This window comes from Mirounga angustirostris, unplaced genomic scaffold (assembly GCF_029215605.1).
Source record: "Mirounga angustirostris isolate CCGP_5_RB_7025 unplaced genomic scaffold, mMirAng1.0.hap1 SCAF_42, whole genome shotgun sequence".
NCBI classification, from domain to species: Eukaryota; Metazoa; Chordata; class Mammalia; order Carnivora; family Phocidae; genus Mirounga; species Mirounga angustirostris.
In genome coordinates, this window is record NW_026991750.1 from 13832 (window position 1) to 40881 (window position 27050).

The following is a 27050-nucleotide window of genomic DNA, read 5'->3' on the forward strand; positions in this document are numbered from 1 at the left end:
GGATTCACGACAGCTTTCATTTATTGGAAACTTACGTGTGCGGTAGCACTTTAAAACAACCAAAATGTTGTTATCTCCATTTTACAGATGACGAAACGGAGGCTTTAGGGGGACAAGCAGCTCATTCACGGTCAAGGCTAGTACACAGAAGACCTAGGATTCTGAACTAGGACTGGCTGTCTCTAGGGAACACATTCTTGCCATAACTCAATAGTTTTCAACCCTGGATACCCTTGACAATGGCCTAGGGGAACTTTGGGAATATAAGCCCCACTCCCAGCGATTCTGACCACTCTGGAATGGAGCTTGAACATCAATATTTTTTAAAGCTCCCAAGTGATTCCTAATGTATAGCCCAGGAAAGAATCAGGGCACAAAGCCATGATACCTTTGGACTCAAGTTCTCCTGAAGAGCGTTTAGTTTTTAACTAAATTCATTGTCAGCAAACAGCCCAGCTCAGTCTCTGCGGTAACTGATGGGGAATGGTGGGCTGGGGGCTCCAGGTATCAGCTGGGCTGGCTGTGCCCAGGGTGAGTGGGGAAGGCAGCTGTTATGCTGGTTAACATCTGGGAGATTCTACAAGGCTCTCATTGCCACTTCCAGCCCTGCAAGCAAGCTGACTTGCCCTGTCCCCAGTGTGGGTCATGCTGTCCTGACATTTGTCTGCCTTCCCACCCAGCAGGTGGGAAATGCCCAGCAGGGAGAACTGGGGAGGGCTCTGGCTCTGCCTACAGAAGGCCTCCCGGGATGGGAGAGCCTGGGGATGCAGGGACTAAGCCAGCACCTTCTTCTCCAGCATCTTATCCCACTAATAATTGGAACCTGCTGTGGGGAGCTGGTCGCTGCCCCCCTGCCCCCGTGGTTTAGCTGGGAAAGTCAGGGAGATTTAGCATCAGACCAGAGGGCATGAAGGATGAGATGTGACGGTGGTGCTCATGGGGGTCCCGTGCCTGGCTCATATGGGGGCTTGGGGCTGTGGGATTCAGGTGGCAGACGTCCCTGGGTCTCTCAGGATGCCCAGCCCCAACCACTCCTCCCTCTGTCTCGGCCCCAGGCTCCTCCTCCCTCTGCCTCGGCCAATTCCCAGCAAGCCGCCCGCTGCACTTGCCAATGGAGCCAGATGCTGCTTTAGGGAAAATACCTTCTGGAGTTTGTTGTCTGAGCCCTCCCAGCTGACACCCACGGTAGAGAAGATGTGTCAGGATAAATGGAAAATCTCTTCATAAATATTTGAAAAAGGCAAAAAGGAAAAGAAAAAGAAAAAAAGAACTCTGAACTCCCAGCATTTGGGAGCATCTTAGTGATTGCTGCTAACAGACGGGATGCAGGTCACTAACTAAGCCCTGGGCTTAGTTCGGGGGCCCCGGGCACCTCGGGGGCCCCCTGGCTTGCGCCGTGGCTCAGGGGAGAGGACAGAGCTGTCCGGCCCACTTATGGAAGCCATAGAGCACGCGCAGATGCCGAGCTGCCCTTTATCCATAATGCATAATTGTGTCTTTAAACTCAACTGCCTTGGGACTTTATTATGAGGAGAGTGCAGGCTAAAGTGGCTTACGGGGGGCCCCTGGGAGAAGAGTAAAGAGGCCCTGGGGACTGAAGAGCTAACAGGGTAGTGCTGGTGCTCACAAACAAGAAGAGAATGGCACACTCCGGGCCGGAGGGTCCAAGGGTTGGGGCCCCTCCCACCCCACATCCCCTTGGGAGGGTTCGGCTAAGGCGAGACAGGGTGTTTTGAGGTCCGGACTCCCCAGTAAAAGGGGGCCCTTCTCAGGTTTGCTTATCAAAGAAACACACCACCCAGGGACAGGATCTTGGCCTCAGCCCTGAGGTTCCAGGTCTGGCTACACCACCCCCATGAGCCCCTGGGAACAGAAACTGGGGCTCCCAGCTCCATGAGTGCCCTACCTGTGGGCTCTGCACACGCCTTCCTTCCTTCCTGCCTCGGGCAAGCTCACTTGCCTGCCTCAGGGGCCTGGTTCCTGCCCGTCTTGGATCCCAGCAGATGGACTCTTCATCCTGGAGGGAGGAGGATGGTCTGTAGGAGCAGGAACTGGGCTGAGGAAGGGTCTCTAGAAGACAAAACCCTGGGGTGGACAGTCTAAGCGTGGGTGTCTGTGGTGAACTTGGAAAGGCAGATGTGTCTGAGACCCTTGAAGGCCCTGTGCACCCTGCAGAAGGTCCCTTGTGCACTAGAGCCTCTCTGCCCTGAAACGTGGGTGCACAGACGACCCTCCCACTTTTTAGCAGCGGACACCCTTCAGTTTCCATTGCTGGTGTCCTCACAATAGCAGGGGGCCGGGCGCCTGGGTGGCTCAGTTGGTTAAGCGACTGCCTTCGGCTCAGGTCATGATCCTGGAGTCCCAGGATGGAGTCCCACATGGGGCTCCTTGCTCAGCAGGGAGTCTGCTTCTCCCTCTGACCCTCCCCCCTCTCATGCTCTCTCTCTCTATCTCATTCTCTCTCAAATAAATAAATAAAATCTTAAAAAAAAAAAAAATAGCAGGGGGCCTTCAGCCTGGGCTGGAGTGTGAGGAGGAGGCCACCTGTGAACTAGTGGGTATGGTGAGGTGTCTGTCTCCAGGCATGGGATGCGAGGTCACAGAGACCTTGACCAGGAGCAGCATTTCTCATTGACCTGTGTTTTAGTGTTCTCCAGGGAAACAGATATATAAGAGGAGATTTATTATGGGAATCTGCTCACAAAATTATGGAGGCTAAGAAGTCCCACGGTGCGCTGTCTGCAGGCTGGAGAACCAGGAAGGCCAGTGGTATAATTCAGTCTAAGTCCAAAAGCATGAGAACCAGGAGCTCTAATGTCCAAGGGCAGAAAAAGATGGATGTTCCAGCTCCAGAATAGAGACAGAGAGAGAGAGAGAGAGAATTCTCCCTTCCTCTGTCTTTCTGTTGTAGTTAGGCCTTCAGAGGATTGGAGAATGCGACCCCCCCCAACCCCCCACACTGGAGAGGGCCATCTCTACTCAGTCTACTGACTCAAACACTAATCTCTTCCAGAAACGCCCTCACAGACGCGCTCAGAAATAATCTTTTACCAGCCTCTGGGCATCCCTCAGCCCAACGAAGTTAGCACACAGAATGAACCATCATAACCCACCTCCTCCTCATGCACAGATATTGGAATATTAACTGCTTTTGGAAGGAGGTCGAGAGCAGGAGAGCATGGAGGCTGGGCCATGCAATGCTGACTCAAATTCTCTGTGGTATACGGACTCTGAGTCAGTTCTACTTGAAAAGCTGTGCTCTAGCCACTGTTCTAACCAACCTCAGAGAAACCAGTGGTAAATACAAGCACCCTCGAGAAGTAAACTGGTTGAAAAGCAGAGGGTTTGCTTCTCACAGAGCCTCTGAATTACACGGGGTCCTACAGTCCACAGTGGTGCTCCCCTGGTTCTCGCTAGTGTCTGGCCTTGGGTTGCTCGAATTCTCTTTGATCAGGGATTATGAAGAGTGAAGGAGATGGCTCATTCATTTACTCAGTTGGCAGATAGAGTGGGTTGAATTGTGACCCCCAAAAGGGGATGTCCATGTCCTAATACCTGGACCCTCTGAATGTGACCTTATTTGGAAAAAGGCTCTTTGCAGATGTGATCAAGTTGAGGTTCTTGAGGTCATCCCTAATTAGAGTGGGCCCTAAGTCCAGGGACAACTGTCCTTATAAGAAAATGGGAAAAGACACACAGGCAGAGAACAGACTGATGCAGATAGAAAGCCAAGGAATGCCAAGGATTTCTGGCAGCCACCAGAAGTTAGGAGAGAGTCATGGAGTAGATTCTTCCTCAGAGCCTCCAGAAGGAACCAACTCTTTCAACATCTTGATGTCAGACTTTTATCCTCTAGAATGTGAAAAAATAAACATGTATTGTTTTAAACTGCCTCGTTTGTGGTCGTTTGTGATGGCAGCCCAAGGACACAAAGGCAATGAACATAAAGGGCTCCCAGGTGCAAGGCAATGGATTCCTCACTCAATGTAATGATGCAGAGAGAAGGGGTCTCGACTGAAATGTCACATTCACAGAGAGGCTTTTCCAGAAGGCCCAGTCTGCCTTGAGTGCCTCTTCCTTCTTTCTCAGTACCTTTCTTCTTAGCTCTTCCGTAGTGATTTGAAGGCTGATATGTTTAATGTCTGACTTTTCCACACATGGCAAACCGCAGGAGGGTGGAGGCCATCTCTATTTTATTCAATTCTGACCCTCCACCCCCTAACGTAGGGCCCGGCATGGAGAAATGCCCAATATATATATTTGTTGAATGAAAAGATAAATGAAGAGCTTCCCTGAGCCATATTGGGGCGGGGGGGGCTAGTAAAGAAGGACCCACACTGGGGGCGCCTGGGTGGCTCAGTCAATTAAGCATCTGACTCTTGATTTCGGCTAAGGTCATGATCTCAAGGTCATGGGATCGAGCCCCGCATCAAGCTCAGCGCTCAGCATGGAGTCTGATTCTCCCTCTCCCTCTGCTCTTCCTCTCTCTCTCTCTTTAAAATAAATAAATAAAATCTTTAAAAAAAATTAAGACGAGAACAAAAACATGCTTAAAAAAAAAAAAGAACCCACACTGTGTGGCAAACTTCTCCTGAGACCCTACAGGTTTATTCTCTCATGACAGCAGGCTTAGATATGTAATTACTTTGTTTTTCTCTCTCTTCCAAAAGCCTTGTTCTTAAAAGTTTGGGTTCCCCCCCCCCCACTGTGGAGTAAATATGTGCATTAACCCCTAGGGCAGCAGAAAGGGAAGGGTGGGCTCAGGAAAGAGCATGCTTGCGAAAAGTTAGACCCCCAGAAGGAAAACTTCCTGTCAAACGGAACATCTGATGGAAGTTAAAATGCTCTTGCAGAAATAAATTGGTTGCTCTAGCAACCAGTCCTGGTTCTCCCCCAGAAGAAAAACATAGAGCAGGGGAGGGGGGAAGTCAGCTAACTCTGGTCTAAGCTTGAGAGAAGGAGCTGTCCAAATAGGACCGTGGGACGCTATCGTGACATGTCTCACCTTACTGGCCTAAAAGGATGCTTGCATGCTTGCCTCAGTCTGGGCGCGGAGTCCCTTCCGCAGCCCGATTCACCACCTGCATTGCTGGCTGGCTCCCGTGGGCGGCAGAGCGTTTGACCCCCCTGCAGACAATGCCTCTTGCCCCTCTCAATGTTGTACACCAGCTCCTGTATTAAAATGCCCCCGGATACTTGCTCTTTAAAGAGACCCTGTTCTGGGTCCTTCGATAATGAGTAATCAACTTCCAAAAGACTCTCATTGTAAATTCAGATTTTTATCTATATATGGTTTTCCAGCGTGGAATCCACCCACCTGTGCCAGGAGAGTTCACCAAAGGTATCAGAGCAGGGAGTGAGCACTGAGAGGTGATTCTCGATGGTGCATTTGGGGCTCATGGGGAATGACAACCCGCTTATGGGGGAGCGGGGCAGCAGCAGGGTGCCTACCACAGGGTTGTGGGAGGGTGGGCGCAGGCACTTTTTTTTTTTTTTTTTTATGAAATGTGTTGGTCCTGGTGAGCGAGCAGCCCAGCCTTAGCTGGTTTTCTCTGAGCAGATTATCTGTTGAGTATGTGAGTGTGGAGAAGCACTTCTAAGTAAGGGGTTTGATAGTGGCAAAAAGGCACAAAGAATGTTCACGTCGAAGGCTGTTGGCGGGGGGATGGGGGGCAGTCTATGCACTTTGTAGGTCATCCCACTCACTTATCTTTGCTCAATCTTTGGAGCCTGTCTTTGGGAGGCAGGATAATGGCTCCCCAAAGAAGCCCATGTCCTGATCCCGGGAGCCTGTGGGTATATTACATTATGGGATAAAGTAGAATTAAGGTTGCTAATCAGCAGACTTTACAATGGGGGGACTGTCCTGGGTTATCTGGGTGGGCCCAACAGAATCACGAAGGTCCTTTAAAGTGGAAGAGGAAGGCGCAAGAGAAGCTCAGAGTGATACAACATGAGAGAAACATTGTTGGCTTTGATGATGGAGGAAGGGGCCCGAGACACAGAACGCAGGTGGCTTCTAGAAGCTGGAAAGGCCTGGAGATGGATTTCCCCATAGAGCCTCTGGAAAGGAACAAAGCCTGCCGACACTTAACTTTAATCCTGGAGACCCATTTTGGACTTTTGAATGACACAAATGTAGGATAACAAATTCATGTTGTTTTAGGGTGGAGAGCTGTGGGGGTGGCAGAGGGCTGTACTCAGGGAAAGTGTCCCAGAAATAACTTTTGAAAAATGGACTCAAAAGATTGGCTAGTGGAAGACAGGCTGGGGACGATGTCCAAGATGGAAGGAGGAGACGACCAGCAGGGGTGGAGGGGCTTGGAATGCACTGCTGAGAGAAGCAGCATGGGAGCTAAGAGAGGTAGTATAAACTAAGCTAAGTACTGTAGAACTAAGCCAAGTACTGTAGAACTAAACCAAGTACTGCAGAACTAAGCCAAGTACTGTAGAACTAAGCCAAGTACTGTAGAACTAAGCTAAGTACTGTAGAACTAAGCACAGAGAAATAAGCTAGGCACTATGAGCTAAGTACTGTAGAACTAGGTTAAGTAATGTGAACTAAGCTAAGCACTCTAGAGCAAAGCAAGATATTGTGAACTAAGCCAAGTACTGTGAACTAAGCCAAGCACTACAGAACAAAACTAAGCAGGCTGACTTCTATCTGGAGAGCTACAGGGAGCCTCTGAAGGGTTCTGAGAGGGGGCTGACAAGATTTTGATCAACCTGACCAGACACAACAGAGCATGTCAAAAACAGAGCCAAGTTGATCAAAATCAAAGCTTATCTCGCCAGTGGGCTGAGAAGGGTCCCCTCCTGGGAAGAGAGCGAGGCCTTTCTGCTGGGGCTCTTCCTTCCCCTCCACTCATCCCCCTTCATTCCTGTCCCAGCTGAGTCTGGATCCCTCAGTATTTCTTGACCTGCTTCAAAGAAGTGGTCAGAACTCTGCAGACTAGTTTTGCTTCCCCAACTCCAGACACTTTCCTCTTCCCAACCAGCAAGGGCACCAAGGGAAAAAGGCAAGTGGAAAACAGAGCCGTGGTCACAGGCGGAGCCCTGGGCCTGCCATGCCTTCATAAATTAAATGTAAACTGTAAAAATGGATTATTTAAGGCATAATTGCCATTATTTTCTGAAATAAGAAAGCAGGAATGAGCACGGTGATGGATCGTGAGCCAGAATGGAAGGAGACATTGAATTAATTTCATGAGACTGCTGAAAGGCTATCGCTGTGGAGGGGGGCCTCCTCAGGCCACACCGGGCTACAGCTGGCTCCACCGGGCAGATGCCCCCAGCCTGGGGTGTGCTCTGGAGCCCTTCCCCGGGGTGGGGGGAGGGGGAGGAAAGGAGCAGTGGGTCTGCTGCTTGGGGGCAGGGGCTGGGCTCTCAGGATGTCCTGGCTTCATGGTCGCAGCAGGTCAGGCATGTGGGAGGTCAGTGGAGGACCAGAATCTGGGCTCTGGGAGGTGGAGGCCAAGTGCAGATACTCAGCTAAGCTTAGCCACAGGATCTGCATGTGGGCTTTGAGGGAGGAGCCCGAGCTCATGGCTTCTGTGGCTGAGCTCAGTGACCCCTACTTCGGCTCCACTCATGATAAGCAAATCCCCACTGTCCCCTCCAGCTCTACTCACTGGATCTTGTCTTGTCATCTGGAGTCCTGGTCATCATGATGACAATGCCATTTGATTTAAAAGCCACCCCCCCCACCCCAGGTCCTATGGTCCATGCTGGATGACCGCACAGGGTGGGTGCTGTTCCCATTTTATAGGAGAAGCTTGAGGTCCAAAGGGCTAAACAGTTTCACAAGAACATGGAGTTAGCCGCACGGTCCCAATTCGCACCCAGGTCTCTGTCCCGTCAAGCCAATCTCTCCCCTCTGTGCCACTGGCCACTGTCCCAACGTCTAGCCCACAGTCCCTAAGGGTCCCCGTGGACCAGCCTGAGTGGCACTGCTCTCACCGAGAGGGGACGTAGCTGGTGTTTCCCATCTGCCTTCAGAGCTGGGCTGTCTCTTGACTAGACCCGCTTCCTCCATCCTCCCATGGTTGCCAAACTGAATAGCAGCACATAGATGAGGCCACCAGCCCCGGTCCCAATGCTGGGTCCCTCCCTTTCCCTGTGTCTCTCCCATCTCCACCTGGCCCACACCTCTCTCACCTGTCCCCTCTAGCACCGGGCCCAGAAGACACAGATTTCCCTTTGTCAGAAGCCCCATTCCTTCATTCATCTGTGCCCCGAACACTGATTAAGCATTTGCCGTACTGGGCGCTGAGCTAAAGACGGAGTCAAAGGCCCGAGTCCACCTTCGGAAAGCTCCCAGACTAAGAGGGGAGACAGACAAGGAAACAGGTGATGACAAACCCTCCATGACAGGTGCTGTGATGGGGCAAGGTAGGGGCTTGAGGGATTCCCCAGTCGGGTGGAGGAGTGGGGAAGCAGGGGACAATTCCCGAAGGAGGGGACATTTACACCAAATCCCAAAATGAAGGGAAGAGCAGGGAAGAGCCTTCTGGGCGAGAAGCACAGCCCAGGAGCACAGGTCCTCGGGGAGTGGGGGGCAGGGAGGGTGGACACTGGGAGGCCTGCAGCGGGGGAGGGAGCTGAGGCTGGAATGAACCAAGAGCTGGGCTTACATCTTTTCTTAAAAGCGGTGGGACGTCACCGAAGGAATTTAAAAGCAGGGGACAGGCGACATGGCAAACCTTGGTGCTAGAAGACTTTAAAACTCAATTTCCCAGCCTCTTGCAGAGAGAGAATGCTGGACTGTTGGGTAAAGAGAATTGCAGAGAGAGAATGCTGGCGTGAGCGTGGAGCCTAGGGTGGAGGGCCGGGGAAGGGAGGCCCGGGGTGTCCGGGGTGGGAAGGTTCTGGCTTGGGCGAGGCAGGGGGGCGGTGGGGATGGAGGTGTGGGTGAGGTTTGGGCTTATTCAGAGGTGGCGATTGGAGTTTTTCTCAGACAGAGATTTCCGCAGACCTCAACTGAGAAGGAAACAGAAGAGGGAGAGCAGCTGCTCGTGTTCCAGGCCCTTCCTCGATCCCTTCTGGTCCCCAGGACGTGCTAGTCAGGGTTTGTTTGTTCTTTTTTTCCTTCCATGCCCTGTCTTGAGCTTTCAGGATGCGTCACTCGGAATTGACTGAGCAACACCATCCTGATACTTGTGTGATTCACGGCCCCCGCGACCGGCGCTCTGGGGAAGCTGGCGTGGCCTCTGAGGCCACCGGCGTCTAATTGATTTAATATATCAGCTAAGGAACTGCTGTTTCCTGAACGAAACCTAAAATTGCATTGACGCCGCAGCTGCAGCTGAGAAGGACTTACTCCAGCCGTCCAAATGCACGCACGGAGGTGGTGTGGGCATGGCGGAGACAGTCGCCCAAGTTAATAACTGCGCCTTTGATCTGTTGTCCTCTGTATCCGCCCCCGGGGAGGGGGGAGAAAGCAGTGGGCTGCGTGGGAGGCTCTTCAGAGGGTGACAATGGCCACTTGTAAGAAAGCAGGTCTCCCCTCTACACCCCCCGGCCCCCCGACACACACACAGTGGGGCTAAGATAATGAATGTTCTATGAGCAGCTCTCATCTGAAGGGAGCTAATTGATTCCAATATTCATTTTACTGGGCCCCATAATTCTTGATTATGCCTTCTACGCCTTGGGAGACTTGGCGCCGAGTTCCTGTGTAACAGGAAGCCTGTGTAATCCGTGTGATGATCATTTATTCACCAGCAGGACAAATGGCACTCTGTGTCGCCATGAGGACGCCCGGGCGCTCCCCGGTCACTCTTCTTCTCCCATCCTACATGGCCTTGTCAATCCCAGAGCCACGTAAGCCGTCTCCCGCTCTGGGAAGAAGGAAGGGGACCTTTCCTGAGGTCACCCCTGGACAAATGGTTAACACCCTGGGGGAAAACCATGCCTCAAGATGCTTCCCCGGTGGCAGGTGGCTGGAGACAGGATTTACTCCGGAAGAGAGGACTCAGCTCCGTCTACACGCGGGCAGGGTGTGTTCCTCCCCAGCGCCCGGCCCGGGCAAAGTTCCAGGAAGCCAGGTTACCGGGCAGGTTTCAAAGACTTAGGTCATTGCGGCGCTGTCCTCCCCGCAGCTGACTTCACAGGTTCTTGAATGCACGGCCTCATTCACTCACTCTCTCATTCACTCTCTCTCCACACACATTTATCAAGCCCCTGCCGGGTGTCAGGCACCGGGGATATAGAGATGAATAACGCACGTGGCCCCGTTGTCAAGGAGTGGCTCTCTGGGAAGGGAGGAGGAGAGAGCAATAGAGCAGGGACACAAACCGCGGAGACGCGGGGACAGAGGAGGGTCTGATGAACCCTGGGGTCTGGGCGGCCCCTGCGCTGGGGCGGGGACGGGGGAGGGGTACAAAGGCTCGTGGCATGACACCAGACGTGACTGTGGGCAGCTCTTAGCAGAAGCTCAAGGAGGGGAACGGCTGAGGTTTGGGGAGCCAAATCACGAGGGCCGTGCCTGCCTTGCTAAGCAGTTTAGGTTTCATTCTGCAGGCAACGGGAGGTAGTGCGCGTCTTCAAGCCACACAGAGACACTACCCAGCGTGCAGCGTCTGCATTTTAGAAAGAACCCTCTGGCTGCAGTGGGCTGAGGCTTTGGAGAGGGAGATGGGGAGCGGGAGAATCCGATCTGTCATATGGGCAGGGGGGCATGGCAAGGAGAGGACAGGCTGACGCCAAGGAGGTAAAACCTCCAGGACTCGTTGACGTCTGAGACATGAAGGGTGAGGAAGCGGGGAGTGAATTTTACTCCTGGGATCCTGTTGAGGAGCTGGATAGTGATGTTGCCCCCATCTGTTTTAGGAACGCTTTCATCAGGTGAGGGATAGAAGACTGACAGTGATTGACTCAATAAAGGCCTTAATGGTCCACACACTGAGAAGACTGGAGGTGAGCCATCTCGGGCTGGTTTAACATCTCAACAGTGTCATTAAAGATCTAGGATCTTTCTGCTCCCCCATCCTTGGTGTGCAGTGACTTCTTCCCCTCTTGGCTGCAAAATGGCTGCTGCAGCTCCAGACATTTTCATGGCATTCAAGGCAAGAAGAAGGGGAAAGAGGGGGCCACAACCATGTCTCTGTTCCCTTTAATTAAAAAAAAAAAAAGTCCTTTTCAAAAGCTTCTGCCTATATGTCAATGACCATCCGTAGCTGCGAAGAGGCTGGGAAAGTGAGTTTTAAAGTCTTCTAGCACCAAGAGTGGAGGCAAGTAAGGAAGAGAGGGATTGGGTATTGAGCCAACAGTGTTGCCAACCAAGAGAAGTGAAAGGGAAAGGGGCAGCATAGCCCTATGGCCCGGGCGAGTGAGATGTGGGAGAAAAAGCAGTCTCTGGCCCTGGGAGTTATAGGGAAGTGGGTGTCTGAAAGAAGGAGCCTGTTTGCCTTACACCTGCTCCTTGCCCTTCCCCTGCCCTGTGTGGCTGTGTTTCCCTGGCTCCCCGTTCATTCTGCCAATGGCAGGTACTGGGGGAGATGGGAGGGTCGAAGGAGGGAGAAGTCAGGGGGTCACTCCCCCACCTCCCGCTCGGTCTCCAGGGGCTGCTTCTCTTTTCAGGCCTGGCTCCCTCCTGCCGTGACTCCAGTTTCCCCTGGTGGACCCTAGGCCCTCCTCGCTGTCCCTCCAGCCCACAGGGACGAGAGGGTGAAGCGGATCGTGGGCTAGGGGAGGGGGAGATACCAGGCCATGTGGGGGCCTGCAGTCACTTGATATCCTGGAGCTGGTGCTGACAGAGCCACCGTTGGGGCGAGAGTCCAGCGTACCTCCACTGATAGAGGGAGGAGACAAGGCAGAGTTTCTACCTTTGCATTCTTTGCTTGATGACCTACGTTTTCGCTTCCTGTGCGTCTGCTAAGACAGAGCTACAGAGATTAGACTCTGGATGTCTCTGATGAGGCTCAGTGGGGAAAGCTGGTTTTACCCAACAGTCCAGGCTCCGCAAGCCACCCTCCGATCCCAGTGGTTTAATGCCACAGAAGTCTGTTTCTCATTCACGCTATGGGTCCACTGGAAATGCCCTCGTGGAGGGCACTGGAAAAGTCCACGTGGGGGCTCTGCTCCCTTCAGTCCTCCAGGACCCTCTCTGGTCACACGCATCCAGGAGTGCCACGGTTGTAGGAGGAAACATGGAAAGCTGCAGGTGCTGCTTGAGGAGGCGATAGTCATTCACACTTTAGTAATAATTAGAGCACCTACATTGCGGTGGTAGCTCTGCATGTGTTCACTAGCATGGAAGCTCCATGAAGGCAGGTGTCTGTCTATTTTGATCACTGCTGCATCTCAAGCATCCAGAATAGTGACCGACACATATTAGGTGCTCAATAAATATTTGTGGAGTGAATTATTGACTCATCAAGCCTCACAACAGCCCTGAGGAAGCTGGTGTTATAATTACCTCCATTTTACAGGTGAAGAAGCTAAGGGTCACAAAAGTTAGAACGTCGCCGGAGCTGATCACCCTGACTCAGAAATCAGCAGTGGCATCCCTGAAGATCTGGAGAGTTTCTCACTTCTCCCTTGCACATGCATCTCTTCTTTTTGGCATGGTGCTGGTCACCTCCCTTTACCAGTCTGGAAATGTCACCTGCGGGGAAATGACTTGACCATCCCTGGCCGGTTGGTTTCTATCAAAGAACATCTTGTGTGTTAACTGTGTGGGTGCTGGCCTTGGCCCTCAGGGAACTCCCAAGCAAGTGGGATCCTCCGAGACCGGCTCTCTGGAGCTGAGGGAAAACCCACCCCCAGGGATCATGACTGCTGGGAAAGACAGCATCTCAAAGCTCTCAAAAGCAACCATGCCTGGTTTCTCTAGGTGTGTTCATCATCTTCAGTGGGGGCAGAAGTCAGTGCTTCTAGGCCTCTGTCACATCGCCCAGGCTGGGGGGCGGGGTGCAGGTGTAAGCTGGTTTCACCCCTGTGGCCTTTGCTCTCCTTCCTGTGGGCTGCAGTACCCCATCTCCTCCTAGGGACGTGGTCTGCCCTGGATGCAGCCGGGCGGGCCTGTCGATCCGGGGCCCCGCCCTCTGCGGGTCAAGGAGTGGGAGTCTCCAGAGGTTGATGCGAGCACGTGAACCCCTCCTGGCGCTGGTTTTCTGGAGAAGGCCTTCAAAGATGTCCCCTGCCCTGCACTCGGACCCCTCCCTGGTTCCAGTCCCTGTCCTCAGTTCTCTGAGCACCCCACCTGCTCTCCATCCCCTAATCCCTTCCTGCAGAGCTCAGCCAGAGTTGCAAGTCTGCTGCCTGCAACCAAAATAACCCGATCGATGTCCCAGGCTTACTAATTCCAGAGCTGGAGGGCAGCTCAGAAACCATTTGATCCAACCCTTTTATCCTACAGCTGAACAAATTGAGGCCCAAGAGTCAATCGGACTGTGGAGAGCGGACGCAATGGCGGGCGGCGCTGAGAGCTTTCTGTGAGTCAGCCGTTTTTCTCAGCATCCCTGGCAACTGCACAACTCACTTGGAGGGCTAGCATCCCCCTTTTACAGACAGGAGGCCGAAGCCCAGGAGTGCTGAGCAATTTTCCCCAAGTCGCACAGCTTCCCCAGGGCGGGGCCCAGGTCTGAGGCCAGCCGTTAGGTTCTGGAGCCTGAGCCTTCCCCAGGGCGCTCCGCTTGCTCCGGTGGCTTGTCCAGGCCTCCTGGGTGCTGCACAGGGTTCCACGGCAGGTCCCTGTGGACTTTGTGCTCCATAGGCCGATATCAGACTCAGCTGATTCCTCCTGCCCTCCTTCCCTTCTGTGCTACTCTAGGTCTGGCGAGGTCCCCACTTTTCTGTGTTGAAGGCTGTTCCTTGAAAGCCCATCAGCCATCAGCAGACCACACGGGTCTCCTCTGCCACCGTGGTTGGGAGACGGGGCCACGGCCTGGGAGTCCGCAGGGTCATAGCTCTTAGAGCCCCCACCGGATGACCAGGGAGCGGCCCTGACCTTCCCCTCTGGGGGCCCTGCATCATACCTGATGATGGGGTGTGCCGTGGGGTGGGTCCCACAGAGCAGTGCCCTGGACGAGGCTCAGCAGCAAAGACCTGCTGACCTCAGGGCACTGACCACATTCTGCGCAAGAGAAAGGGCTCACACCTGTCCCCCCACGGAGGCCTTTTTTGAGACCCCTTTCTTCCTAGGGAGCCCCCATTTTCAAGCCTTCAGCCCGGCCTCCCCAAGGAAGGGGACCCTGCCCTCCTTGCTCCCTTCCTGTTACCTGCAAACTCCAGCTGGGCAGGCCTCCCCCAAATGCCGAGAGGGGTTCTCCTCTTCTCCTCTTTGCTGTTTCCAGAAGGGGAGGGAGGAGCTCCCAGTCCAGCCGAGAAAGAGCTGAGCCTCCTTCTTATTCTACCCAAGAAGCAAGCCTCTCAGCAGCCAGCTATAGTCTTTCTGGGGGCAGCCAGGGCAACCTCGCATGGGGAGGGGATGTCCTCTGTTAGCAGGGCTTGGTGATGCCCCTTGTGTAGGATGAACCCCAGGATTTTGCATCCGGGCACATTACATTGTTTTGCAAATGTTATTGTGTATCTGCACATGGCTCATTTAGTGCTTTCCAAGACAGGGGAGCAGAGCCAAGGGGCTATGCTCTATTCTCTGGAGGATGGAGATCTTTCTGGTTATCTCCCCACACCACCACCCACTCCGCAGATATTCAGGGAGAGATGACAGGATGCATGCTAATGCACAAGGCAGGACTCACCTCTGTTAGCACTGAGCAGGGCAGACAGGCATTAAACACGCAGTGACAGGCAGGGGCCCTAAGCAACGTGGTGCAACACAGTGGGCAGCCCCGAGGGCCCGGTGGCCTCCTTGGGAGGGGACATTTAAGCTGACATCCGGGGAGACTGGGCATGGCTTAGCAGGACAGAACTGGTGGGGTGGAGAGAGAATAGCTGAGGCAGAGAGTGGGTCTCCTGATGAACTGAGCAAAGATCAGAACAACCAGAACCAGAGTTCAAGAGGAAGAGGGGTGAGGACATTTCATTGGACACCTAAGAGTTCTAGGTGCTGGGCGAGAAGGTTCTGGAAGGCTGGCCGGATTGTGGGGGTACCTGTAAATCAGGTTGAGGGATTCAAGTTTTACGCTGAGAACAATGGGAGCCATTTATGTCTTTTAAGCAAAGGAGTATCAAGTACCTGTGGGGTAATGCGTGGACTTGGGATTGGCGGGGGTGAGGGTGGAGGCAGGGAGCTTCTATCAGGAGGTTGTTGTCATAACCCAGGCGAGTTGCAGGTGGCTTGGGCTAAGGTGGTGGCAAGAGCATGGAGAGGAACAGGTGGATCCCTGGGCTATTTAGGAAGTAGAATCAGTAGGTGGCAAAGAGGAGAGAGAGAAGATTTAATAAAACATTGCCTTCTGCTCGGCCCATCCTTTCTTGGTTTCCCCTGGTTAGTTGGGTGACACAATAGTGAGTGTCCTTTCCTAATGAAGGGCGGGAGTGGCTAGAGAGTGCGCTGGGGCTCAGCAGCCAAAGGAGTGGCAGCCCCCACTTGTCCCAGGGTCCAGGAGAGGTGGCACCCTCTCCCCTTAAGAACACAAACCCTCTCCACCCCCCTTCCCCACCAGAGTCCTTCTCTGTCCCCGTGGATTGGTGTGTCGCCCTCAGTGGTGTCCTCACCTCAGCCCTCCCGTCGAACCTCACAGGGACCTCGGCGGCCGAGCCTCTCGAGAGCATCCTCGGTTCTGTGCTCTCCTTGGGTCAACTCAACGATGCACCTTTAGCCTTTGTCTGTGCAAAACTGTAGAAGTCACAGTGAGATACCCCCTCACACCCACTGGGATGGCTACTAGGTTGGCGAAGGTGTGGGAAAAATTGGAAGCCTCGTGCACAGCTGGCGGGAAGACAAAATGGTGCAGCTGCTGCGGAAAACAGGATGGCGCTTCCTCAGCATCTTAAGCCTGATCCGCCAATTCCACTTCTGCAGATACACCCAAAGGGCCAGAAACAAGGACTCAGGGAGTATTTGTACGTCCATGGTCATAGCAGCATTAATCACAAGAGCCGAAAGGTGGAAGCACCCAAGTGTCCATCAGTGGATGGATGGACAAAGTGTATGCAATGGAATATGACTCAGCTTTGAAAAGGATGGGGATTCTGACACAGGCTACAAGAGGGATGGAACCGGAGAACATGATGCTAAGTGAGATAAAACAGTCACCAAAGCACAAAGTGTATGATCCCACTTAGACGTCAAATTCGCAGAGACAGAAAGTAGAACAGTGCTTTCAGACAGTGTTGGAATGGGGAGCTAATGTTTCTTGGGGGCAGAGTTTCTTTTTTTTTTTAAGATTTTATTTATTTATTTATTTTAGAGAGAAAGAGAGAGAGCAGGAGCAGAGGGAGGGGGAGAGGGAGACAGAGAGAGAGAATCTCAAGCAGACTCTGTGCTGAGCAGGAAGCCCGACGTGGGGCTTGATCTCACGACCCCGAGATCATGACCTGAGCCGAAATCAAGAGTCAGACGCTCAACCGACTGAGCCGCCCAGGCGCCCCCAGAGTTTCAGTTTTAAGAGACAAAGGAGTTCTGGGGAGGAGTGGTGGTGGTAGGTGTAGAGCAATGTGAATGTGCTGAACGCCACTGAACTGTACTCTTAACAACGGTTAAGACAGTAAGTTTTAGGTTATGTGTATTCTACCAAGATTTAAAAAAATCAAGCATAAAAAAAAAAAAGAGAGAGACCGTCAAAGAGAAGAAAAGTGCAGTCCGCGGCTCCTGATAATGCACTGCCTGGACATAAGATGTTATCATTTGGGAAAGGAGGAATACAGGTGCATGGGACGTCCCTGCACTGCTTTTGCAACTTCTTGTGAGTCTATAACTATTTCAAAATAAGAATCTAAGGAAAAAGAGAGAAAGCTACAGAATGGTGAAAAATCCCCATCCTACCTACAGACTTAGTCCTGTTCCTCGGCCACCCCAGGAAACCACTTGAGTGTCCCACTCACCCTTCCAGTATTTGTTTTGGCGTGTACAAATAAATGCAAACAGACATGACAGTTTTCCCTCTTTGTAAACTAAATTAGTATTAGTAACACACTGTTTTGCGCTTTGCTTTTTTTTTAATTGAACAATAAATCTTAAAATCCTTCCATTTATTTAATTATTTATTTATTTAATTATTTATTTACTTATTTTTAAAGATTTTATTTATTTATTTGACAGAGAGAGAGAGATAGCGAGAGCAGGAACACAAGCAGGGGGAGTGGGAGAGGGAGAAGCAGGCTTCCCGCCGAGCAGGGAGCCCGATGCGGGGCTCGATTCCAGGACCCTGGGATCATGACCTGAGCCGAAGGCAGATGCTTAACGACTGAGCCACCCAGGCACCCCAAATCCTTCCATTTAAAGATTTATTTATTTATTTGAGAGAGAGAGAGAGCACGAGCACAGGGAGGGGCAGAGGGAGAGGGAGAGAGAAACTTGAGCAGACTCCTCGCTGAGATTAGAGCCCAAAGGGGCTCGATCTCACCACCCTGTGATCATGACCTGAGCCAAAACCAAGAGTCGGATGCTTAACTGACTGTACCACCCAGGGGCCCCATAGAAATCCTTCCATTTAAACACACAGAGGGCTTCCCAGTTATTTAAAAATGTGCATCTAATTCCATGGCATGGGTGTAGCATGATTGACTCAACCAGCTTCTGGAAGGACATCTAGATCATTTTGCTTATACACACACCAGACTTGCCTTCCCAGACGTGCAATCCCTGGGTCTTTTGCTGGCGTCTCTGGTGATCAAGGGGTCAGACTTGGGAAGGCTGTCCGCTGCTGAGCAAGCAGCACAAGCTTTGCAGTCAGACGGACCTGGGTTTCCATGGCTCTGCTCCTCACCAGCTGTGTGACCCTGGGCAAGACCGTGCACCTCTCTCTGGGCCTTGGTTTCCTCATCTGAACGTGGGAATTGCTGAGGACCTGCCTCCTAGAGTTGTGTGTCTGTGTTCAGCACAGTGCTGCTGCATGTTTGTTGCCATCAGTGTGAACAGGTGTCCGAGCCTTCCTGCCTCAGTCTCCCCTAGCGGTTACTGAAGTGACGTATTCGCACATGCCTATTTTCAAAGGAGCTCTCTAAGGACCTGCTTCACCATGCTGGCCCGCTCTCATCCAGCCAGATACTAACACACCAGAGTGGGAGAGCAGAGAGGCAGCCCTCTGCTGGCGGCTCCCCAGCTACCAGCCCACGCCACTCTCCCTGCCTGCGTCACCCACGCCCCCGGTTTCCTGAGAGCTCCTGATTCCAAAGGTGGGCCCCATTTCCCAGTGTTAGATGGAAAATCTGGTGACTGCGTTCAAAGCCGGCTCAGGGCAGGATGCTCCAGTCTGCCCAAGAGGGAGACGGATTGGCTTTCCCTCTGCTGCCTGCTATCATAGGACCTGGACCCAGAGCTGTTTCAGAGGACATTCTGGTTTCTGCCAAGCAGGAGGACGGCATGGTGTGAGATCACAGAGACTGGACTAGGCAGACCTGGTGATGTATTTCAGCTCACCAATCATGTGACCTCAGGCAAGTCACTTCACCTCTGTGAGCTTCAGGGTCCTTGGCTGTAAGATGGAGATCACAGTACCTGCTCCCCTGGGGCTTTCCATGCATCACCTTGATGTGTCTTCATGACAACTCTGAGAGATGGCGTCTTTAGCAGCCCCATTTTGCAGATGGGAACACTGAGGCTAAGAAAATCCTCTGGCTAGTAAACAGATACAGAAATCCAACCCAGGTCTGTCTCACTCCAGAACCTGGGTCTGTCCCCCCACAGGTCTTTCCACCAACCCAAAGACTCATTCATCCTGAAAGCGGAGTCCACTTGGCCAGCAGGTGGAGAGAAGTCCCCGAGCCCCCGGGCTTGGAACTATCTGCTGTCTCCGACAGCCCAGCTCCAAACAGGCCAGCTGGGAGTGAGCTGGGGAGAGATACAGTTGGCAAAACACATTAGCATCTTCCTCTCTGCTAATTAGTCTTGTGAAAAATTATTTATTTATCTATTTATTTTCACCAGAGAGGAATTGGGGCTACGGAAATGTGGTGACATGTTTTACATGAAAAGGAAAGGAAAAGAAAATGCCATGCACTGTGAGGTTTAACTCATGTCCCATGGGGATAATGAGTAGGAATCTGGGAGGTGCAGGGGAGTGACCGGGGTTAGAGCATGCATATGATGGAACTCTTGCTCTCCAGTGGTCTGGAAAGACGCGCCTGCAGCCGGGACAGTGTCTACCTAAGGGTCATGTGGCTGGTGTTGATTAAAGGCTGTTCCCTGTGCCCATGACCTTGTTCGTGCTGGTCCCACTGCATGGAAAGCCCTTTCTCATCTTGTCTGCTTAGAAAATGCTCCTCCATCTCTCCAACTCAAGCAGCATCTCCTCTGGGGAGGTTTTCAGACCCTGAGGGGTAGGGTCCCTTTCTGATCCCTTTTCTGGGCCACCATAGCCCCTGTAAATACATTAAGCATCTCAGTGGTTTCCAGTTGTGTCTCATGATGAGCATGCCTAGCGCTCAGTAAATGCTAGTTGAAGATGGGACGGCTTGCGTGGAATGATGGCTGCAGGCTGAGTGGGCAAAGGAAGGTACCCCAGAGGAGGGGACTTTGAGCTGCGTGTTCAGTGATGACAGGATATGGCCAGGGGGCAGGGAGGAGGCTGCGTAGCACATAGCACTGGCTGGTTCACATACCTAGAGTCTTCCCTGCCATATGTAGGCTCCTTGAAGGCAGGGCCGAGGTCACATTTGACCCTGCATCCCAGTCTTACTTAACGCTGCGATTACTTGGGTAGCTGATCTTTTGAGAGACCTCCCTGGCATAGACATCCACTAAACACTTGCTCAAAGAATGAGTGAGACATTGTGAATAACCAGAAGACACTAGCCAAGAGGTCAGCCAAGGTGAAGATTCACGATCTTTGTGATCAGTTTCTGTGTGATTCGATTCTGGGCCAATCCCTGTCCCTCTCTGGGTCTCATTACCTCGTCTGTTGATTGAAAGTGTCAGGCTAAGTGTGGTCTTCAGGATTCCTTCTGTTTGTCGTGTTGAAGACTGCCCTTTCTACCTTTGGAGAGCTGCCCACAGGATGAGTTCCCTTCTCCCCACCCACAGGTAGAAGCCAGAACTCACTTTCCCAGCCTCCCTTGCAGCTATGGTGGCATCATGTGACCTAGACTCCTTAATCAGACTTACCTGCTTAAGTCTCCCATTGACAGAGAGACAGCGCTTGCAGCTTATCATTCGGTGCGGGAGGCGGAGGTACAGGTCCTGGGGGTGATGCCCATGCGGGGCACACTTCTGGTGTGAGCTGAGGGGCTTATGTTGGTGGCGGGAGTATCTCTGCTGATCACCCCTAGTGCTGCTCCTTCCAAGTCTGATTCCCTGACCTGCAGTATTTGTGATTTATATAATAGTCCTAATCAATTTCTCTTTCCCTGAGACCAGCTAGAGGGGGTCCTGGCGTTTGGACCCAAGGACTATGATGGATGCACCGTCTGACTCAGAGATTCCTCACTCCAGGTAGGACCTGGTGGTCTAAGACTAGGTCTTAAAATAGAGATACAGAGTAGCTACTCCACAGTTATTTGTTTGCAGACCTGTTATATCCAAGTCTCGTTCCCCATTAGCTCATACTTCCTGGTCATTTTCAAAAGCTTGGAGAGCTGTATTTTGAGAGCCCTCACCCTTTCAAATCAGCAATTTAGAGAAAATGTCTGAGGCCATGATTTTGACCTTCTCATCTCACTGAGGGCCAGGGCCAATGTGACTTAGTTTTCTGCCAAATGCATTCAGTTTCACACAGGACCAGAGAACATGCATCCTTCTCTTGGAAACCTCACTTCTTTACACAAACAGGCCTCGGAGCTCTGGTGCTGAGCAGGGTGGCTGTAGGTAAAGGCTTTGGAATTTGACAGCCCTGAGTTCAAATCCCAGCTCAGCTGCATGCAAGCTGTGTGACCCTGCCATGTCACTTAAGCTCCTTGGGTCTCAGTTTCCCTACCTACAAATTGGGACAGTAATGTCCACATTGATGGTTGTTAGCAGGTTGTTGAGTATTGCTCTGATGGTATCTTTCAGAGCTAGCCTCTAAGAACGAGCAAATATATTTTCTCTTTCTTTTTTTTAAGAAAAATAACAGCATACTCTAAATGATATTGTATATCTTGCTTTTAAAAAAACTTATCAATATGGGGCACCTGGGTGGTGCAGTCAGTTAAGCGTCCAACTCTTGATTTCGGCTCAGGTCGTGATCTCAGAGTCATGAGATGGAGCCCCATGTCGGGCTCCGCACTCAGCGCAGAATCTGCTTAGAGTTCCTCTCTTTCTCTGTCTCTCCTTCTCTTCTAAAATAAATAAATCTTAAAAGATACTTACCAATATATCTTGGAAACAATCCCATTTCTGTATATAAGATCTTTCTTAATTCATTTTTATGGCTGCATATTATTCTATTATGTAGATATATCATAATTTATTTAACAAGTCCCTCTTGATCAGTTGTTTCTAATCTTTAGCCAACACAAGTAATGCCACATAATTGTGTATATATGTCACTTCACACATGTGCAATTCTGGTATTGCTGATAATGGGCAATGTGCTTGTAATTCTGATAGACATTGCCAAGTTGATCTATACAAGGTTCTACTGCTTCCCTCCCTATCATCAATATATGAGAGCACGTGTTTCCTCTTGCACTCTCCAATACTGTACAATCAAATTTTTATTTCTTTGCCCATCTCATGGGTAAGCAACGGTATTTCAAGATAGTTTTTCTCATATTATGAGAACAGTTTCATTTATTGAAGAGCTATTAGTATTCCTTCAGTGAACTTCCTGGTTAAGCTTTTGCCCAGTTTTCTACTGGCTTGCAGACCATTTTCTTATGGATGTGAAAGACTTCTATATACAATGAGGAGCTTGCACTCCTGCCTCTTGATCTTCTCGGACTTCCCATTATGGAGTTTAGAATCATGGTGTCTGTAGTCTTCAGACTGGGTTTTCCATCCCCTCTGTGTTCATTGCCAGGTTGTTCTTCCAAAGTGAAGACATCAAATTAACCAAGCAAATCAAATAGTCAGCAGACTTGAGTAATCTTGAGAACTGAAAATCCTAGAGGAAAGAGCACATCCATGTGCTGCCCCTGTGTGTAGAGCTAAGATGCCCCATCTCCTTGCTGGGCGTGTCCTTGGGATGTTCTTCTAGGGGTTGGTGTGGTTTGTACTGATTTTTCTTCCCAGAGGCTGTTTGGAGTCATGGGCTCTGGCCTTGTCTAAAGTGCAAAGCTCATCACATTCACACGCTTTCCCCACCTCTACCAAGTCTGTTTTCTCATCTTGATCCACTTGGAAGTTGGCTGACTGTTATGATGGAGAAAGATTGAGAACACAGGAATATGCACATTAGAATAAAATAGTGATGAGTTGGGCACTGATCTAAGTGCTTCGACTGTCTCATCCCATTCGAGCCTCTTAGCAACACTATCCATCCTATTTTACAGACATGGAGACTGAGGAACAGAGAGATCAAATAACTTGCCCGGGTTCCCACAGCTAGTATGTAAAGAAACCAGGACGCAACATCAGGAAATGTGGCTCAAAAGCTGGTTCTCTTTTATGCTGTATGATTCACCTTATCCACAGCCAGCTGAATATTTTTGCCTTTTGTCCTCTGGAGAAAGAATGACTATTCTAGCAATGACAAATAGGGTTCATCATGTATGCAAACTCTGATTGCTTAGTTGTGGCTGCCTGGAGCGCCAGCTTGGACAAGATCCAGGCTTGGCAGGAGGTGGTTGATTAATAATGTCTGCCATTCAGAACAAGGAAGTGGCAGTAGGTATGCGTCCGATGTGCTGTCTTGGGACTATTCTCTCGAAATGTTGAGATCTTGGGTTATCCAGTCAGCCCCACCTTAGCTGACTGCCTGATCTCTCTTTGCCCTAACATTAAACCCCAGCCTCCTCTTTTTTTTTTTTTTTAGATTTTATTTATTTATTTACTTATTTGAGAGAGAGAGAGCAAGAGAGCATGAGTGGGGGAAGGAGCAGGGGGAAAGAATCTCAAGCAGACTCCAGGCAGAGTGCTAAGCCCGATGTGGGGCTCAATGTCACAACCCCGAGATCATGATCTGAGCTGAAACCAGAGTCAGATGCTTAACTGACTGAGCCACCCGCAGACGCACCTCTCAGTCTCCTTCTCTCCAGAACCCATGCTCCTCACCTTTGCTTCTCTGTGCTCTCTAAAATATACCATCTCTCCTGTCAGAACTCAACTGCGGCCAGCACTCCTACCTCCCATGTGAAATTGCCTGTAATCAGCCCTGACCTTGCAGATCTTTATTTTCGTGGACTCTCTTTGTGTTGTGAGATTCAGCACTGACGCATGCAGACCACCAACAGACAGACCCGTTAAGGTGGGAGCAGGCGGATTGGGGATGGGAGAATCCATGCCTAGTCTGTCTTGGTCAGGGCCTGGGACAGAGACTTGTGCAACAAATGCTTAAGAATGAATGAGTGGTGGGGGCGCCTTGGTGGCTGAGTCAGTTAAGCATCTGCCTTCGGCTCAGGTCATGATCCCAGGGTCCTGGGATGGAGCCCCATGTCAGCTCCCTGCTCAGTGGGGAGTCTGCTTCTCCTTCCCCATCTGTTCCTAACCCTACTCTCGTGTGTGCTTTCTCTCTCTCTCTCTGTCTCTTTCTCTCAAATAAATAAAATCTTTATATATATATTTTTAAAGATTTTATTTATTTATTTGACAGAGAGAGACACAGCGAGAGAGGGAACACAAGCAGGGGGAGTGGGAGAGGGAGAAGCAGGCTTCCCGTGGAGCAGGGAGCCCTATGTGGGGCTCGATCCCAGGACCCTGAGATCATGACCTGAGCCGAAGGCAGATGCTTAACGACTGAGCCACCCAGGTGCCCCTAAAATCTTTTTTTTTTAAAAAAGAATGAGTGAATGGTGTTCTTTAGACATTTCACATTTGTACCTCTTGTCAACTCTTTGTGGACAGAGATGGTGTTATCTAATTCTTTTGGGTCCTTCTCAGCAAAGTGTGGTGAACAGTAATTTCTTAAAATCTGTGGGGACGGAAACTAGCTAATAAAGCCTTCTTCAGGGGTCTGTTATTGAGCAAGCTGAATGAAATAGAGAATAATGAACACTTATAGCAGGAACTCGATAAATAAATAGTAACAATAACAATAATAATGCCCCTTATTGATTTAGCTGTCTTGAGTGTATAGCAGCTATTTATTTCATATATTATTCAATGTTTCTCTTTCACTGTCAATATTCATATATAATTTATGTCAGTTAGTTTGGCTGTGAAACAAACAACCCTGAAACTTAATGGTTTACAACAATAATGATTTATATACTTCAAGTGGGTAAACTTGATATAATGTAATTTGTATCTCATCAAAAGTTTTTTTTTTAAAAACAAAGAGATCCTGCTTTTTGCCTAACACATCGACAAAGATAATTGTTTTCCTTTGTTTAAAGGTAATGTTTCATAGATCCCTAGGGCTTTCTGAGACCATTTCAGAATGTCCAGGAGATCAAAACTATTTTCAAAATACTACTAGGTTTAATCTCCCTTTTCATGTTCATTTTCTCACTGGTGTACCATTGAGTTTTCCAGAAGCTCCATGATCTGTAATATGGCAACATATTGATGCAGAAGTGGGTATGAGAATCCAGCATGTTTTATTAAGTCAGATATTAATGAGATTTGCAAAAATGTAAAACAATGCCACTTTTCTCAGTAAACATTTTTCATTTTGTAAAATAGTTATTTTTCATTGAATATATTATTATTTTTTCTTTTTTAAAGATTTTATTTATTTATTTGAGAGAGAGAGAATGAGAGAGAGCACATGAGAGTGGGGAGGGTCAGAGGGAGAAGCAGACTCCCTGCTGAGCAGGGAGCCCGATGCGGGACTCAATCCCGGGACTCCAGAATCATGACCTGAGCCGAAGGCAGTCACTTAACCGACTGAGCCACCCAGGCTCCCATTGAATATATTATTTAACATTTAATGAGTATATTGTTATTTTAAGTGAATTGATATATTTTTAAAGATTTTATTTATTTATTAGAGAGAGAGAGTGAGCACAAGCGGGGTGGGGGAAGAAGCAAAGGGAGAAGCAGACTCCCCCACTAAGCAGGGAGCCTGATGCAGGGCTCGATCCCAGGACCCTGGGATCATGACCTGAGCCGAAGGCAGATGCTTCACCAACTGAGCCACCCAGGTGCCCCATGTGAATGGATATTTTAAGAACCTCTGTGTTTTAATTTCTAAAATGGTTAGTATTGATAGAAATAACCCACATAAACAAAAGCTCTTTGGGATCCTTAATAATTTTTAAGAATATGGACCCTGAGACTAGAAAGTCTGAGAAATGCTTTTGTAGACCAATGTGACATTATGATCCAAAGCCTTGAAAATGGAAATTTTCTTTAATCCAACATTTCCATTTTAAAATAATTTGTGCTGAGGAAGCGATCAGAGATATATGCCAAGATATTTCTTTGAGAATACTCATCACAATATTATTTAAGACAGCGAACTGTAAAAGCAAGGGGACTGTCCGTCCATAGGGGATCGTTCAATAAATAATAATAATGCAATACGGTATATACAGTTAACCAAAAATAGTATCACAGAATAGTATTTTATTGTAACAAAGAATGCTCACAGTTCATTAAGTTAAAAAATAGGATGCAATTCAGGGTATAGAGTGTGATCCTATGTTTTAAAAAAGTAGTTTTATCCACACATGCATGAAACAAAGAATTTAGAACGTTAACAGTAGCATTATGCATTTTCAAAGTACTCTATAAAAAACATGTAATAATAATTTCTTTAGGCCCCAATTTTGTGAGTTAGCATTTTGGACCAGGCTTATCTAAACAGTTCTTAGGTAAGCTGGGTCAGACTCCGCTGATTTTGGCTGGGTCTGGGTCAGATATTGGCCGGGCTTACATACGTATCTACACTAAAATATACCATCAACAGCCGGGTGCTGTTGCCTCTGGAAGCCAGCAGGCTGTTGGCCGAGGTGATGTGGGTGATACCTGGTGCTCGTCATCCTGCAGGCCGGTCTGGACTCCTTCATATGATAGCTCAGCGTTCCAGAGCAGTAAAGTGGAAGGAGTGGAAAGTTTAAACTTGGCAATCATATGTCACTTTCATTGTATTCCACTGCTTAAGGTAAAACAAGATGCACAGGGTGGGGACAATCAATGACTTCAGCTTCCTTCCTTCTTTCTTTCTTTCTTTCTTTCCTTTCTTTTTTCTTTCTTTCTTTCCCTTCTTTCTTTTTTCCCTTTCTTTCTTTCTGTCTTTCCTTTTTCTTTCTTTTCTTTTTTCTTTCTTTCTTTCCTTTCTTCCTTCCTTCCTTTTCCTTCCTTCCTTCCTTTCTTTCTCTTTCTTTCCTTTCTTTTTTCCCTTTCTTTCTTTCTTTTCTTTTTCTTTCTTTCTTTCCTTTCTTTTTTTTTCTTTCTTTTCTTTTTCTTTCTTTCTTTCTCTCCCTTCTTTCTTTTTTTCCTTTCTTTCTTTTTTCTTTCCTTTCTTTTCTTTCTTTCTTTCTTTCTTTCTTTCTCTTTCTTTTCTTTTTCTTCCTTTCTTTCCTTTCTTTTTTTCCTTTCTTTCTTTCTTTCTCTTTCTTTCTTTCTCTTTCTTTCTTTCTTCTTTCTTTCTTTCTTTCTTCTTTCTTTCTTTCTTTCTTTCTTTCTTTCTTTCTTTCTTTCTTTCTTTCTTTCTTTCTTTCCTTTTTTCTTCCATTTCTTAAGATTTATTTATTGGAGAGAGAGAGGAGCACGAGCAGGAAGAGCAGAGAGAGAGAGAACCTCAAGCAGACTCCATGCTGAGCTTGGAGCCCGATACCAGGCGCGATCTCACGACCCTGAGATCACGACCTGAGCTGAAATCAAGAGTCAGATGCTTAAGCAGCCGACGGCGCCACCCAGCCTCCCCCGATGACTTCAGTTTCTGATGAATGAAGCTGCGGAGTATTGTGGTGCTTTATGCAATCTACCATGTAGTAAGAGTGAAGACCCATTTATTTGA